General features: G+C 40.7%; 1 protein-coding gene across 8 annotated transcripts in view; it reads right to left on the minus strand.

The window, feature by feature from the left end:
• The window catches only part of CACNB2 (calcium voltage-gated channel auxiliary subunit beta 2), a 419,726-nt gene that overhangs the window by 216,275 nt on the left and 189,520 nt on the right, over window positions 1-13,931 (minus strand). The gene's annotated exons all lie outside the window — the stretch shown is intronic.

Below are 13,931 nucleotides of genomic sequence, written 5' to 3' on the forward strand. Positions count from 1 at the left end.
ATACTCTGAAAACTACAAGACACTCATGAGAGAAATTAAAGAAGATACCAATAAATGGAAGCATATCCTGTGCTCATGGATAGGAAGAATTAATATTGTCAAAATGGCCATCATGCCTAAAGCAATCTACAGATTCAATGCAATTCCTACCAAATACCAACACCATTCTTCACTGAACTAGAGAAAATTGTTCTAAAATTCATATGGAACCACAAAAGACCCTGAATAGCCAAAACAATTCTGAGAAGGAAGAATAAAGCTGGGGGGATTATGCTCCCCAACTTCAAGCTCTACTACAAAGCCACAGTAATCAAGACAATTTGGTACCCGCACAAGAACAGACCCATAGACCAATGAAACAGACTAGAGAGCCCTGATATAAACCCAATCATATATGGTCAATTAATATATGATAAAGGAGCCATGGATATACAATGGGGAAATGACAGCCTCTTCAACAGCTGGTGTTGGCAAAACTGGACAGCTAGATGTAAGAGAATGAAACTGGATTATTCTTTAACCCCATACACAACAGTAAACTTGAAATGGATTAAAGACTTGAATGTAAATCATAAAACCATAAACTCTTAGAAGACAACAGAGGCAAAAATCTCCTGAATATAAGCATGAGCAACTTCTTCTGGAATGCATCTTCTCAAGCAAGGCAAACAAAAGCAAAAATCAACTCAAGGAACTACATCAAACTAAAAAGTTTCTGTACAGCAACGGACACCATCAACAGAACAAAAAGGCATCCTACAGTATGGGAGAATACATTTGTAAATGACATATCTGACAAGGGGTTAACATCCAAAATACATGAAGAACTTACACACATCAGCACCCAAAAAGCAAATAACCCAATTAACAAATGGGCAGAGGATATGAAGAGACAGTTCTCCAAAGAAGAAATTCTGATGGCCAACAGACACATGAAAAGATGCTCCACATCACTAATCATCAGGGACATGCAAATTAAAACCACAATGCGATATCACCTCACACCAGTAAGGATGGCCAGCATCGAAAAGACTAAGAACAACAAATGCTGGCAAGGATGCGCAGAAAGGGGAACCCTCTTACATTGCTGGTGGAAATGTAAGCTAGTTCAGCCATTGTGGAAAGCAATATGGAGGTTCCTCTAAAAACTAAAAATAGAAATACCATTTGACCCGGGAATCTCACTCCTTGGAATTTACCCAAGGAATACAACTTCTCAGATTCAAAAAGACATATGCACCCCTATGTTTATCACAGCACTTTTTACAATAGCCAAGATATGGAAGCAACCTAAGTGTCCATCAGTAGACGAATGGATAAAGAAGAGGTGGTACATATACACAATGGAATACTATTCAGCCATAAGAAAGAAACAAATCCTACCATTTGCAACAACATGGATGGAGCTGGAGGACATTATGCTCAGTGAAATAAGCCAGGAGGAGAAATACAAGTGCCAAACGATTTCCCTCATTTGTGGAGTATAACAATGAAGCAAAACTGAAGGAACAAAATGGCAGCAGACTCAGAGACTCCAAGAATGAACTAGTGGTTAGCAAAGGGGAGGGGCTTTGGAGGGTGGGTGGGGAGGCGGGGAGAAGGGGACTGAGGGGTATTAATGTTTAGTACACATGGTGTGGGGGATCACGGGGAGAACAGTGTAGCACAGAGAAGGCACATAGTGGATCTGCGGCATCTTACTACACTGATGGACAGTGACTGCATTGGGGTATGGGTGGGGACTGATAATATGGGTAAATGTAGTAACCACATTGTTTTTTCATGTGAAATATTCGTAAGAGTGTATATCAATAATACCTTAATACAAAATTTTTAAAAAATAAGAAAAAGAAAAATGCATCCTATTCCCTGATCTGTCATCATCCCTTATCTCCTTACCTTACTTCCATCTTTCTGAAACACCTGCCATATTATATATTGATTTGTTTGTCTATTTTGTGCCTCTATCACCCCCAAGCTCCTTGAGAGCTAAGACTTTATCATGGGTTCCCTAGTAGACATAGCAGGTACTGACTAATTATTGAAGTATTTCTTCATATAACAACAGGTCTCAGAGATATCTTTGTTTTATTTATTTCAAACCGGCAAATCTAGTGTTAATTTTTAGATGACACATCTGAAGGGCCCCCAACACTAAGATGGCGAACTTCTGGCTTCTCTTCCGGGTCCTCAGTTCCCGACGGCGCCACCTAAAGACCAATCACCTCTCTCCCCCTCCCACTCCCAGCACCTAGCCAATAGCCACCAGCCCCGTAGAAGTAACACCTCAATCACCCCATGCCCCTTCCTATGTAACCCAGCACCTTTCCCCAATAAAGCGGAATTCTCCAGTGAATTGCTGCTGTGTGTCGCTCCTTTCCTTTCAACATCTATCTCCATCCTAACTGTCTAATCAATAACCCATTTATTATATGCATTTAAAAAATACATGATTCTTCACTCTCAGTGGACTATTTATCAGGACAACCTTTCTGAAACAAATAGAAATTCACAGATCAAATAAAATCAGTGTCTTAAGGGTCTGCTATGTTCAGGCCCTTGGGATGGACAGGATGGATGATGGCATCACCATGTGGCTCTGACCTAGAAGCTCTTGTCCTCCCATTCTAGGGGAATACTTAGGCAAGTTCTAGCTTCAATATACAAATTCTTGGCAGCCTGGTATTGATATAACTGCTGGACATGTTTTGACTCTGACTTCCTCTTTGTGTCTGAATATTTCCTTTTTATGAAATCCAAAAGTCATTCTCCCTTCCTTCTTTCACACATATAAAATATAACAGACTTAGTCCAGAAAGTTACCACCTGATATTTTAAATTTTGGGGAACATGTCAGACAGCAATTTCACTTTTCTTCAATATTGAAAATTACAGTTTTAGTGAAAAAAGTGTTAGCACCGAGGGGAAAAACATTTATAGGGCATAAACCTAAAAAAGAAGAAAAGATAAGGGCATCCTGCAATGCTTCCAAACCAAAATGAGAATCATAGTAAGTGTATATTCAAACACTGCTGTGTTTTAACATTACATATTTGAATGTGCTTTATTTTCTGGCTGACATCAGCAAATACACATCAGTGACTTGATGATATCATACACAAGGGACAACTTGTTCACCCAAAAATGTTGTCAAGTCATACGCTTGACTCATTTTGCCAAGAGCCAAAGGTGCCAAGCATACCTTATGCCTTCCATAGCTTTGCTGGCTCCTGTCCCTGGCTCTCTCAGAGGTGTTTCTGGCAGGCTGATGCATTCCAAATTGCTACTCATTATGACCCCAAATGCCAGATCGCATGAACTGCTGAAAGTGACCTTGTGGGAAAACTGAATGGTAACCCAAGAATCACTAGATGCTTTCATAACGTTACAATTTTAAAACATATTTGCCATTTTATAACAGTCTTTCCAGAAGCATGAAAATATAAAGATTTTAGTGTTGATTATTCAGATTATAACCAACCACATTTTTGGCTTATTTGACTGAAGCTGTGAAATAAGCATATGCTTCTGATGGAAAAATCAAACCTCCTTCTTTGTCTCCTGCAGGGTAGCAAATGTTGGAATTAATTATATTTCTTTTATTATAACTGATTTGGAAATTTTTATCTTTTATATTTTTAACAAGAGACAAGTTCCTTACTGCCACTTCCAAAGCATTTCCCACTCATTTCTATGAGTGACCTCACATCTTTTAAAGTCCATGACATCAAATTGCATGACCCTCTTCCCACCCTGTCACTGTCTTTTAATTCATATAATACATATTTATTGACTATGCCTACCATGAGCCATCACTGAGTCTCAATAATGCTTACAATTCTTTTATACAATTCTTTTATAATAAACTTTTCCCATTTTTCCTCCTATCTCAAGATGCCCTCCTCCTCCTATTCCGAGGACCTCATTTCTACTCCAACCCAGATATATTGGCTAAAATGTCAACCCAAACTTCACAACTTTAACCACACGCGGAAACACTTTACATATTCGTCCATGCGTTTTGCTTCCCTTTAAATTCTTAATTCTTCCAAAAGTTAACTCTAGATATCTGTATTTGTTCTTCTCTTAAGCCACTTGCTCCAGACATTTGTTCTCGGCCTACAAAATATGCCCACATCTTTCCTCCACTTACTTCCCCTCAAATGATTGTGGTCTACTTCCTCCTTCTGGAAAATGCAGACTATATGAATGCAGGCTTGTTTCTACTTTCATTACCCACAGACTCCTTATAACTCGTTGCATCTGTGCTTGACTATTACCAACCCTTGAAATTCCTCTTTTAAGACCACAAATGCTAGTTCATGAAGGTCACTTTGGACCCAGGAGGTACCCCCTTTGTTTCCCCTGAGATCCTCTCCAGCCTTGGTTACTATGGCATCAAGCGGGATCCCGTTTCCTGCCCCATCTGCCTGATGGCACCTCACTTGCATGTGCAGCCTCTTCACATGTGAGGATTCCTTTGGGTGCCTCCTCTTTTCTCCCCCTGCATCAGGGGTCACCCAGTGGCAAACCATGGACAAATCCTGGCTTCCAGGCATGTTCTATTTGGTCTGCAGAGCACTGAGGTTGCTAGTTTCCACTGAAGTCAACACTTACAGATGAGAAGATTTTACATAAAATCTGGACTTCCAGTTTGTCTTGAAAAACCATAATTCATACCAACTATGGAGTAAGTCTAAAAGAAAGAAGAATGTCAAATAGATATAAATGACGGTTTGATAGCAAAGTAATAATGAAAGACTGACTTCCTCCATGATGGAGGAACCAAAAGATATTTTCAGTGGAGATTTTGAGGATTCATGCAGATTACCACAGATATGACTATGTTCATCCCACCAGTCTGCTCTTCTCACCCTTGTCAGACTTACCCACATCTTCACTTCATCCAGTTGTTTGCTTTACCTTATATTAATTCCCAACCTTATTTTGAAAAGGATTTGATTCAGTCGTTACTTTACTTTTCCTCTGAATATTGAACTTACCTAATAAAATGTGAACTATGAAACAACTGAGATAATAAAATAATGTGAGCTTTAAATTTCAAAATCTGCTTCAGTTACACAGCCTATGTTGTCTATTAGATGAGTGATATTCATTTTCTTCAATCCAAAAGATTTCCTTAGTCTTAATTTTAGAGGTGATAAAGTTTCCATGGGGAAGAATATAAGAAAAGAATGTAGATAAGGACAGAAAGGTAAAGAAATCTGCATAAGGAAAAATAAAAGTCATTTTAACTCTCTCTCTCCTTTTTGCTTCCTTATGTAAGATACAAAAATGTTTGTTTGGCAGTAATTAATCCCAAACACCTTTTTCCCAATGTTGACACTTCAACTTCCATTACATCTTATTCCAAGAGTGATATACACACATCTTTCTACAGAGGTAAGAAAAAGTGAGAGTGGAAAGTAAAAGATGACCTATAAAGAAAAGGACACCCCTGTCTTCATTAAGGAAGAGCAGAGAGATGTCCCCTCCATACTCATTCAACTACACTGAAATGTTACCTAACATGCCTTAATTTTTAAACTCCTTATATGGCTGAGTTAACATTTTGAAAGACCTACTTATAAGTTAAGAGTAAAAATCCACAGAGAACAGAAGGAAAATTTTCTGCCCAACGGCAGCATAAATCAAGGTTTTGTTAGGCACATTTGATTTCTTGCTTTGGTGCCTTGCAAGCCCACTAAGCTAGGTTGCCAGGCAACCATGTCAGCCTTGCTCAATATAGATATTAACAGGTTTAGGTTACATTGGAGGAAAAAAAAAGGAGTGAAAATGAGCACAGACACATCCTTCACCTGGAAATTTGGGAAAACAAGCCATTTTTTCAACTCAGTAGAAACAAACGTTATTTCATACTTTTGGCACACTCCATTCCCTGAGATGGTAAGGGTGGCTGATGTCCTCATTTGAAGTAATACACCTGCCCACTGTGTAGGGAGAAATACACTTGTCCACTGCCACCATGACTTGCAATTCTGGTTTTAAAACACTGAGATTTTAGAGCTTGAACAAACTTCATGTTCATCTTAATAAAGTAAGAAGAACATGTCTAAAATGTTTTATAGTAGAGGGTTCTCTCATGGAGACCATTTTTGCTCTTCACTGGTAGGAGTAGACCAGATATGACTCTACCCCATGGGTCAAGACTAAACAACTGTCCTCATGAAGATGAGCTTAACTAGCGCCACAACCAGCCAAGGGCAGAAACGCACGCGCTCCCAGATGGATCGCCTTCCTCTCCAGGCAGGACCCTGGCATCTCCGCAGTGTTTTTACACGATGGAGAAGTTGCCTTTGAACCACTCATGTGAGCTGTCATCATTTGTAAGGCCAAACTCAGTATTGGCTCTTAGGCAGAGAAGCCAGTGTGGGCACTGAGATGTGTTTCTTCTTCCTTTTTTTTCCTCCCTCTCTCAAATATTTCTCACATCCCTACTTTTCTGTCTGTACTCCCACACAGCCTTTAGGGAAAAACAAAACCAAACAAAAATAAACTCTACTCCTTCATCTCCAGAGGCACCACCAGTGGCCACCAAGGTTTCAGCTCGACTTTCTTCACTGTGAATTCTGCCATGGGACTGAAGACCACAGAGGGACCCCCGTAAGCTGTCAGAGCTTAAAGGACACCTGCGGCCAGGTAGGAAGCGATGAGAGAGCTCCAGGAGGAAGCAGGCTCTCTGCTTAGCCCAGATGGCACACGGTTGCAATCTGCCAGCCAGTCTAACAGTCTACCCCACACCTGACTGTTACTCACAATAAAAAATATGTGCAATCATTGGTGTTGCTGCTGTTCAAACCTGCGAGCAGCTAAGAAGCTCGCTGCAGCCACAGATGTCCTGCCAGTGTACTCACACCCCTGCAGTGTAGGTTGTGGGGATCACTGTGACAAGATTGCAGAGCCGCCTCAACACTTCTATTCCCAGATGAGTGATTCCATTGTGATTTCTCTTGCATCAAGATGGGATGCCCGATGCTGGTAACTTTAAGAAATCTATGAGAATGCTATTTCTTCCTTCTGCTTTGACAGATTGGTAACATTTTTACTCCCAGCATTTCTTAAGACTATGGTAATTTAAATAGAATGCTTAACTTGGGTTATTTTCTTGATTTCCTATCTCCAGGAAATGTGAAATAGTCCTGTCTTGCCTGTACATTAGGAAGAGGCTTGGCGGATTTACTGTGAGGGGCTTGTTTAATCAGAAGGAAGACAGAAGAACCTTGTCATCCCCCTTCACGTGCTTTCCTTCATGCTCCCAGAAAGCACTAAGTCAGCTCATTTCACTCTTTGACTTGGGAAATTAATAACCATCATACATTCAAGAGCTGGAAACTAGTGAATGGAGCTGAGATAAAAATGCCAAACTTCCATGGCGAGAGGAATACTGATACGTTTGCACTCCTGATCACAGACGTCTCCTTTTTTTGAAAGGAGTGGGGCTTCCTTTGCATTTGGATACTTTCTATCTCACCTTAATTTTTTGGTAGAATGCAAGTTAAAATAGTGCTCTTTACTCACTGTCTCACTTCCTTGGATTGGCATTAGTTTTTTGGACAAATCCCATCTTGCTTTCTTCCCCAGTGTGTTCTGAATAACCTGCTAATTTTTTCCCAGAAATCACTGCATCAGTGTTGATGGTAAAAACAAACAGATTTTGGTTACATTTTAAACATGTTAATCATCAAGGACATTGCACAAATCTAGAAGTTTGAAATGTAGTATGTTCTGTTGGATTTACTGACATAAATGCAAACTTATCTTACACAAGGGCTACACATACACGTAGTGAGGGTCACTCTAGGAGCTCTTATTTCACATGACCTTCACTGATAAGACTTAGTACTGACTTTGGTACAATAGTAACAGCAATTAAATTACAGGGGTGTGGGAGCAGAGGTGCCAGGGTGTGAACGCAGCACACATGTTCAGAAAAGTAGAGGTCCTACTCATGGATGTGGTAGGAAGTGGGCCAGAAATGTAGACTGAGTCCAGACATAGACACTCTCCGAGGCCAGGCTAAGACACCTAGGCTGGCATCAGAGGTCACTGTATGCAGCACGGCAGCCAGGTGAAATCCCTGCTCACTGTTGTTATGATCCCTCTTGTTGCCCGTAGGTATATTTCCTGCATTCTTGTGATTAATCCTCACTACCACCATGTAAGGTGAGCATAATGATCCCCATTTCACCAGTAAAGAAGGTAATCCTTGAAGAGATTGGTTAACCTGCCAAGGTCACAAAGCTGATGCCTCCTGCCTAACGCCAGTGAGTCGCAGGCGAATGCCCACTCCCCTCCACTCCACTTCAGGGTTCAAGCTGCAGAGCCATCTGGGGAAAGCTCACCCAGCCCCGGTCCTTCTCCCTGCCCTCTGCACTGCAATCGTCCACCTCTACTCTGCTCTAACAATGAGAGTGACCATAGAGTGTGCTGTGCAAACGCTTTTGAAAGTGAAAGAAGACATTGTTAATAGTTGCTGTGGAGCAACAGGCATAATATGGGACTTCTGGTCACCCTAGTTTGAATGAATCCCTGAAACAGGGTTAACATTTATTTGGTAACTCAATTTGAAATCACTCACAATGGGATCTTTCCAACCTTTTCTCCAAAGGCAGCATCTCTGAGGATGTCTCCATCTAACTGCTCACAGGGCCCCACCCCACCCAGCCCACACAGCAGTTTCAAGGTAGAAGGAAGCACCCTGTCTTTATTACCTCTCTTTTACCTTCCACCTATAGACAAGGATGGGCCACACCTGCCCTTCTCCCAAGCAGCGGAATTGCAGGGTGTGTGTGTGTGCCTGTGTTTTCTGAAGGGTCGACCCTGCTGATCAAGGCAGCTAATGCCCACTAGAGTGGTCACTCACAACCAGACTGCATGAAGGCTGGGCAGTAGGAATGAAATCCTCAAACAGGATGCAGACTCAGACCCCTTTGACCATAGTGTGATTTGGTAACCCAGGGAAACTCTACCACCTTTTCATCTTTGGGGAAAAAGTCACAGTTGGCCTTCCCATGCCTGGGCCTTAAAGGCCTCAGGGGCATCTAGACAAATGATGACAGATCAACACCTTCTTCCAGAAATGTCACACTTCTTGGTTAGTCAGAACATAGTGCCCTCAAGTTTAGATTTTAAAAGATATCTGTCATGACCCTGCTTGAGCTTTTTTTAACCTTTACCCCAATAGTAAAAGGGGAAGAACTCAACAGAACACTTAGTGACTTGAGGATATTTATTCGATCTTCCTCACCCTTCCTTATCCACGCTCTGATGGCCTTCAGAGCATGATCTGAAGACCCAGGAACACCCAGGCAGAGATGCCAGCCCCAAGGGAAAACCTGTTTGCACCCCAGCGTGACACAATGGCATGTAATGAGTGTGAACCCCACACGGGGTAGGGACTCCCTCACTCCCAGACATTAGCTCTATCAGAACTAGAGATGCTGTCACAGCAAACTGGGAAAGAAACTCCACAGGCTGGAAGCTCATCTCATCTAAGACCAGGGCTCAAATCCAAGAGCAAGGAGCTGCAGGGGCAGGCAGAGGGGCCTCTGGCTCTCAGCCACCAGTCTCTGACGGTGGACCCCTTGGTCTTCTCTGTGACGGGAATCAGTTGGGTTCAGGCATGTTTAATTTAACTCTATCTGTGGAGGGTGAGGAGTCTGTAAAGGCTTTGGTCTGCCAGAGAACTGAGGAAAATCTGGACTGAAGTGAACTTACTGAACACAAGTGTTTGGAAAGGATTGCAGAAGGGAAAGTTTGGAAGTTAGCACACACTACAAAGGCTGCTGCAGAGTCTAGTAGGTACGAGACAAGAAATCCCTGAATTAGTGTGACAGCTGTAGGACTGGAAAGGACAACAGGAACAAATTAGACATTAACAAATTACTTGTGCATGCTAGCACTATAATAAGCACTTTATGTACAGTATTTTTTAACTACTCCTATAGGAAAAGTTTTATTATCCTCATTTTACAGATGAATAAATTGAGCCTCAGAGATTGGTAACTTGTCCAAGGTCACACAGCTAGAAGAACCAGGATTTAAACTCAGAATCTTTCTCCAAAGTTCCTATTGTCCCCATGATAGTGCACTGTCAACAAGGTTTTGAAATTTGGTGACATGGGAGAATAATGTCACCAGTAACAGAAATGGTAAACAGAAAATCAGGGGAAAAGTGTTAGTGTGGAGACAGAGAATGATGACTGGCTCCCTTTCAAATGTATGAATATTCTCTAAGTTAGAACTACGATTATTTTTAAAGGGTACACATGTTAATGTTAAAAACACAATATTGGCAGGCATTATACAAATGCATACCTCTTACGATTTATGGCTGGCTATGTTAAGCACCACATCTATATTTATTAGAGATAGCTGGTGTAATCTCTCAGGTTTCCATGCCTTGCTACAGAACCCATCCATTTACTGAAAAAAATGCTTATTGGAAGAAAAAACTGTCTCCCTCCATGTGTGAGTTTCTGAAATACTCTTAGCAGCTGTGAGCAAAAGTAAATAATTTATCTGTATCACCGGACACACCCTAATTTCCTGTCAGCTGGGAGTGAAGTTGAAAGGGAAAACCTGCACAGGTGTTTGAAATCAGTTTAGTAAAACTTCTGTGGCCCAACAAGGAGAAAGCACAGAGGAAATAACATTAGGGCAACACTTCCGATGAGAGTGATAGGTGTTCAAGGCATAAAAAGGAAAATAGAAAACTGGATGTTTTAAGAAACTATTATTGTCTGAAAGACCAGTGACTGAGATGAGATGCTTCAGTGAAACTTGGCTACCAAGTGAAGCAAGACCAAGAAGCAAATCTCTGGCAAAGTATAAAGAAGAAGCAGCTTTAAATTGATCCAGACAGACACATGCATCAACAGTGATCAGAGAGGTTAAAAAAAAAAAGAATAGTGACTCTTGACAATTTCAGAAAGACACCTACATGAAAGTAAGATGAAACTGATTCAGGGGGTCACGTGATCCAGGTAAGGCGCTGGAGTCTTTCTTGGAAAACAGCTTTTCCACTTCAGAGATGAATTAAGTGTCCCACTCTGCACACAATGGGCTTACTTTCCATGTTAGTCTTTTAGCCGACTTCTATAACCCCCATTTTATAACATAATAGCATGTGCATGCTTTATGCATTTTCTGGAGCATCTCTACCAAGAAACAGAAAATAGGTCCTAAACTTCTGAGTACTCCTTTTGTCTCAAGCACTCTGTTACATGAATGTAATTCACTGATGCTCTTTATGGCCTCACTGCATTGCCTTAAATAAATTTTATTAGTTTCTTATGGTACATAATTTCAAAAATGGAACAATAGCTAGTGAAATATATTATACAAAAATAATAATTATTACAGAAAGGACTACAGATTTGGAATACCAAAGAGTTTAGTGTGACTGATTTAAGCTTCTGAGAATTAAAAGAATGGCAACGGAGCTCATTCACTGACATGATCCTAAGGGAGAATCTGTTATTTTTGTATTTCCAGGGCAAAGTGACTTTTCAACAAAGGAGGTCATTCAGATCTGCTGCCTTAAGGGGTCTATACAGCATTCATGAGCCAATGTCCACATGACCATGTCTCAAAAAACAGACCTCTAGAAAAGTTTTTAACAGCCAAAGAATATACAGAGATTCCACAATGAATTTTCAAATTGTGTACTTAACCATAGCCTAACAAAATGTAAAAATTGCTGTTGGGAGAGCTGCATTCCATCAGTCTGGATCCTGCCTCCCAAACCTTCCTTCAGTACCATCTTTAACATTACCTTAACATTTATTCTAATGTCTGTACTCCAAAAACAACATCATGCACATTTGTGAAATTGTCCCAACAACATTAAAAATAAAAAACAAGCTTCTGAACTCTTAAGACCATAACCCTATGTAAAGCTTGAATGTGGCATGGCGATCACTTCTCTCCCCTTCCTTCTTGCTGTCTGTAACCTTATGTAGGTGGCGAGTGCAGGTGTGCTGGCCTATGAAGCCTCTACATAACCACTATTCCCTCAAGATTTGAAGAGAGGGATCTAGATCTGTCTTGGAATCCCCAATGAAGCAAGTACCAAAGATATGCAAGTACATGCAAAGGACATAAGGAAATTCTAAGAATGTCACTACAGTCCAGCCACACTGGCCTTCTTGCCATTCCTCACATACTCTGGGCCCACTGCTGCCCAGGACCTTTGCACCTGAATAGTTCCTTTGCTGGAATAGCTTGATTCTGATGTTTCTCCGCGGCTGACTCTGTTACCTTCTCATTGTCTTTGCTTAAAGTTTGATCAATGAATTTACAATACTCCCTTCCAATTTCTGTCACCTCCTAACCCATATCCCTGTTTTACTCACCACCTTACATACTACTTATCTACATATTTGCTTTTTGTGTCTCCCTTCACTAGAGACAAAGGACAAGGACTTTCAAGTATCTTATTCACTGCTATGTCCTCAGTGCCTGGCCTATCATAAAGAAGTTACTCAATAATATTTGCTGAAAGATTGTTGAACCCTTATAGCAGGATGACATGATAATCCTCACTACATCTCAGAGAAATAGGGAGTTAATATCCTCTTGTTCATTTTGCAGCCAGAGAAACTCTCGGGCATGGTTTAAGCAACTGCCCCGACACCTGCTGCCACAGGTGGGCACCAGGAACAGAAAGATGCTGTTTTGCTCTGAGCTTATGGTGGTCAGCAATGTGTGTTTTTATGTTGCTTTCATCATATGGGACAAAGCGTATCTAAGGAATACTTTAGAGAAGCCAGGGGTAGAGAGATGAGACCTGCTGTCACCACCACAAGGTTCACTATGTGGTTCAAGGCGAGATGGCCCAGTTCATGCTCTTCTTGAACTCAAGTCTACATGAATGCTCAGAAGGAAACTGGCCCACAGCAAAGGCGGGGATACCAGACACATTTCACTCCATGTAGCCAAAGAATTCAAGAGAAAGGTCATTCAATGCCTAAACCAACCACAACCGATTACATTGAAGTGATGGTCAACACGTGAAAGTCTGTGTACATCCTATACTCAAAAGAAGGCATTCATACTATTAATAAACCAATAATATTACTTGTTCACTGCACAATCAATACACACCAACCAAAATACTGTATTCCCTATAATGCCACAGTAACTAAACTTGTAAACCTTGCTGGTGACAAACTGTGGTAGAGAGACATTTATATAGTAACATTATACAGTGGGACATGTAAGCCTACATTTTAAACAAGAAAATACACAAGTATTTTAACTCTATTAATATAACTGCTTCTAAATTTTTAGCCAACAGCTTGAACTTTTCAAAAAATATTAGCATAATTGAGTCTATAGTAAACCAAACCCAATAGTGGTCTGAGCTTATAAAATGTTTCAAGTTTTGCCCTTATGGTCGAATCACTCCATTAAGCAGGCACTGCTTTGGGAGGATTAATCCTGTAGGATGATTAATAAGAAGGAGGGCATATACTTTTGAAACTACTCTTCCTTCGATGTTTATACACTGGAACAAAGTGACACACATCCATTTGGGCATAAGAATTAGCTGCTTGAGCCATTTGTACAGGAAAGGAAAGAGCTCCACTGGTTAGGCCAAGGATCTCTCTGTGAATCGTACCCCTTGGTCATATTAGGAGGGGATGAAAATCAACACTAGCTACAATACCAAGACAAAAATATTAATTTTAAAAAATGAGCAACTTGAAAAAATTTTGTCAGTCTTTGGAAATAGTTTTGGGAGTTGTGTTTTATACTAAGACACATCTCTTTAATTACATACTATGAAGAGTAACTGTCCATAACAGAAAAAATATCAGTCACCATTTTCAGACAAATAATGTGCTAATTCATATAAAGTAAGAATAACCTAATTAGTGAATTTCCAGTTAAGGTCATAAAAATTA

The sequence above is a fragment of the Manis pentadactyla genome, chromosome 3, assembly GCF_030020395.1.
Source record: "Manis pentadactyla isolate mManPen7 chromosome 3, mManPen7.hap1, whole genome shotgun sequence".
Taxonomy (NCBI): Eukaryota; Metazoa; Chordata; class Mammalia; order Pholidota; family Manidae; genus Manis; species Manis pentadactyla.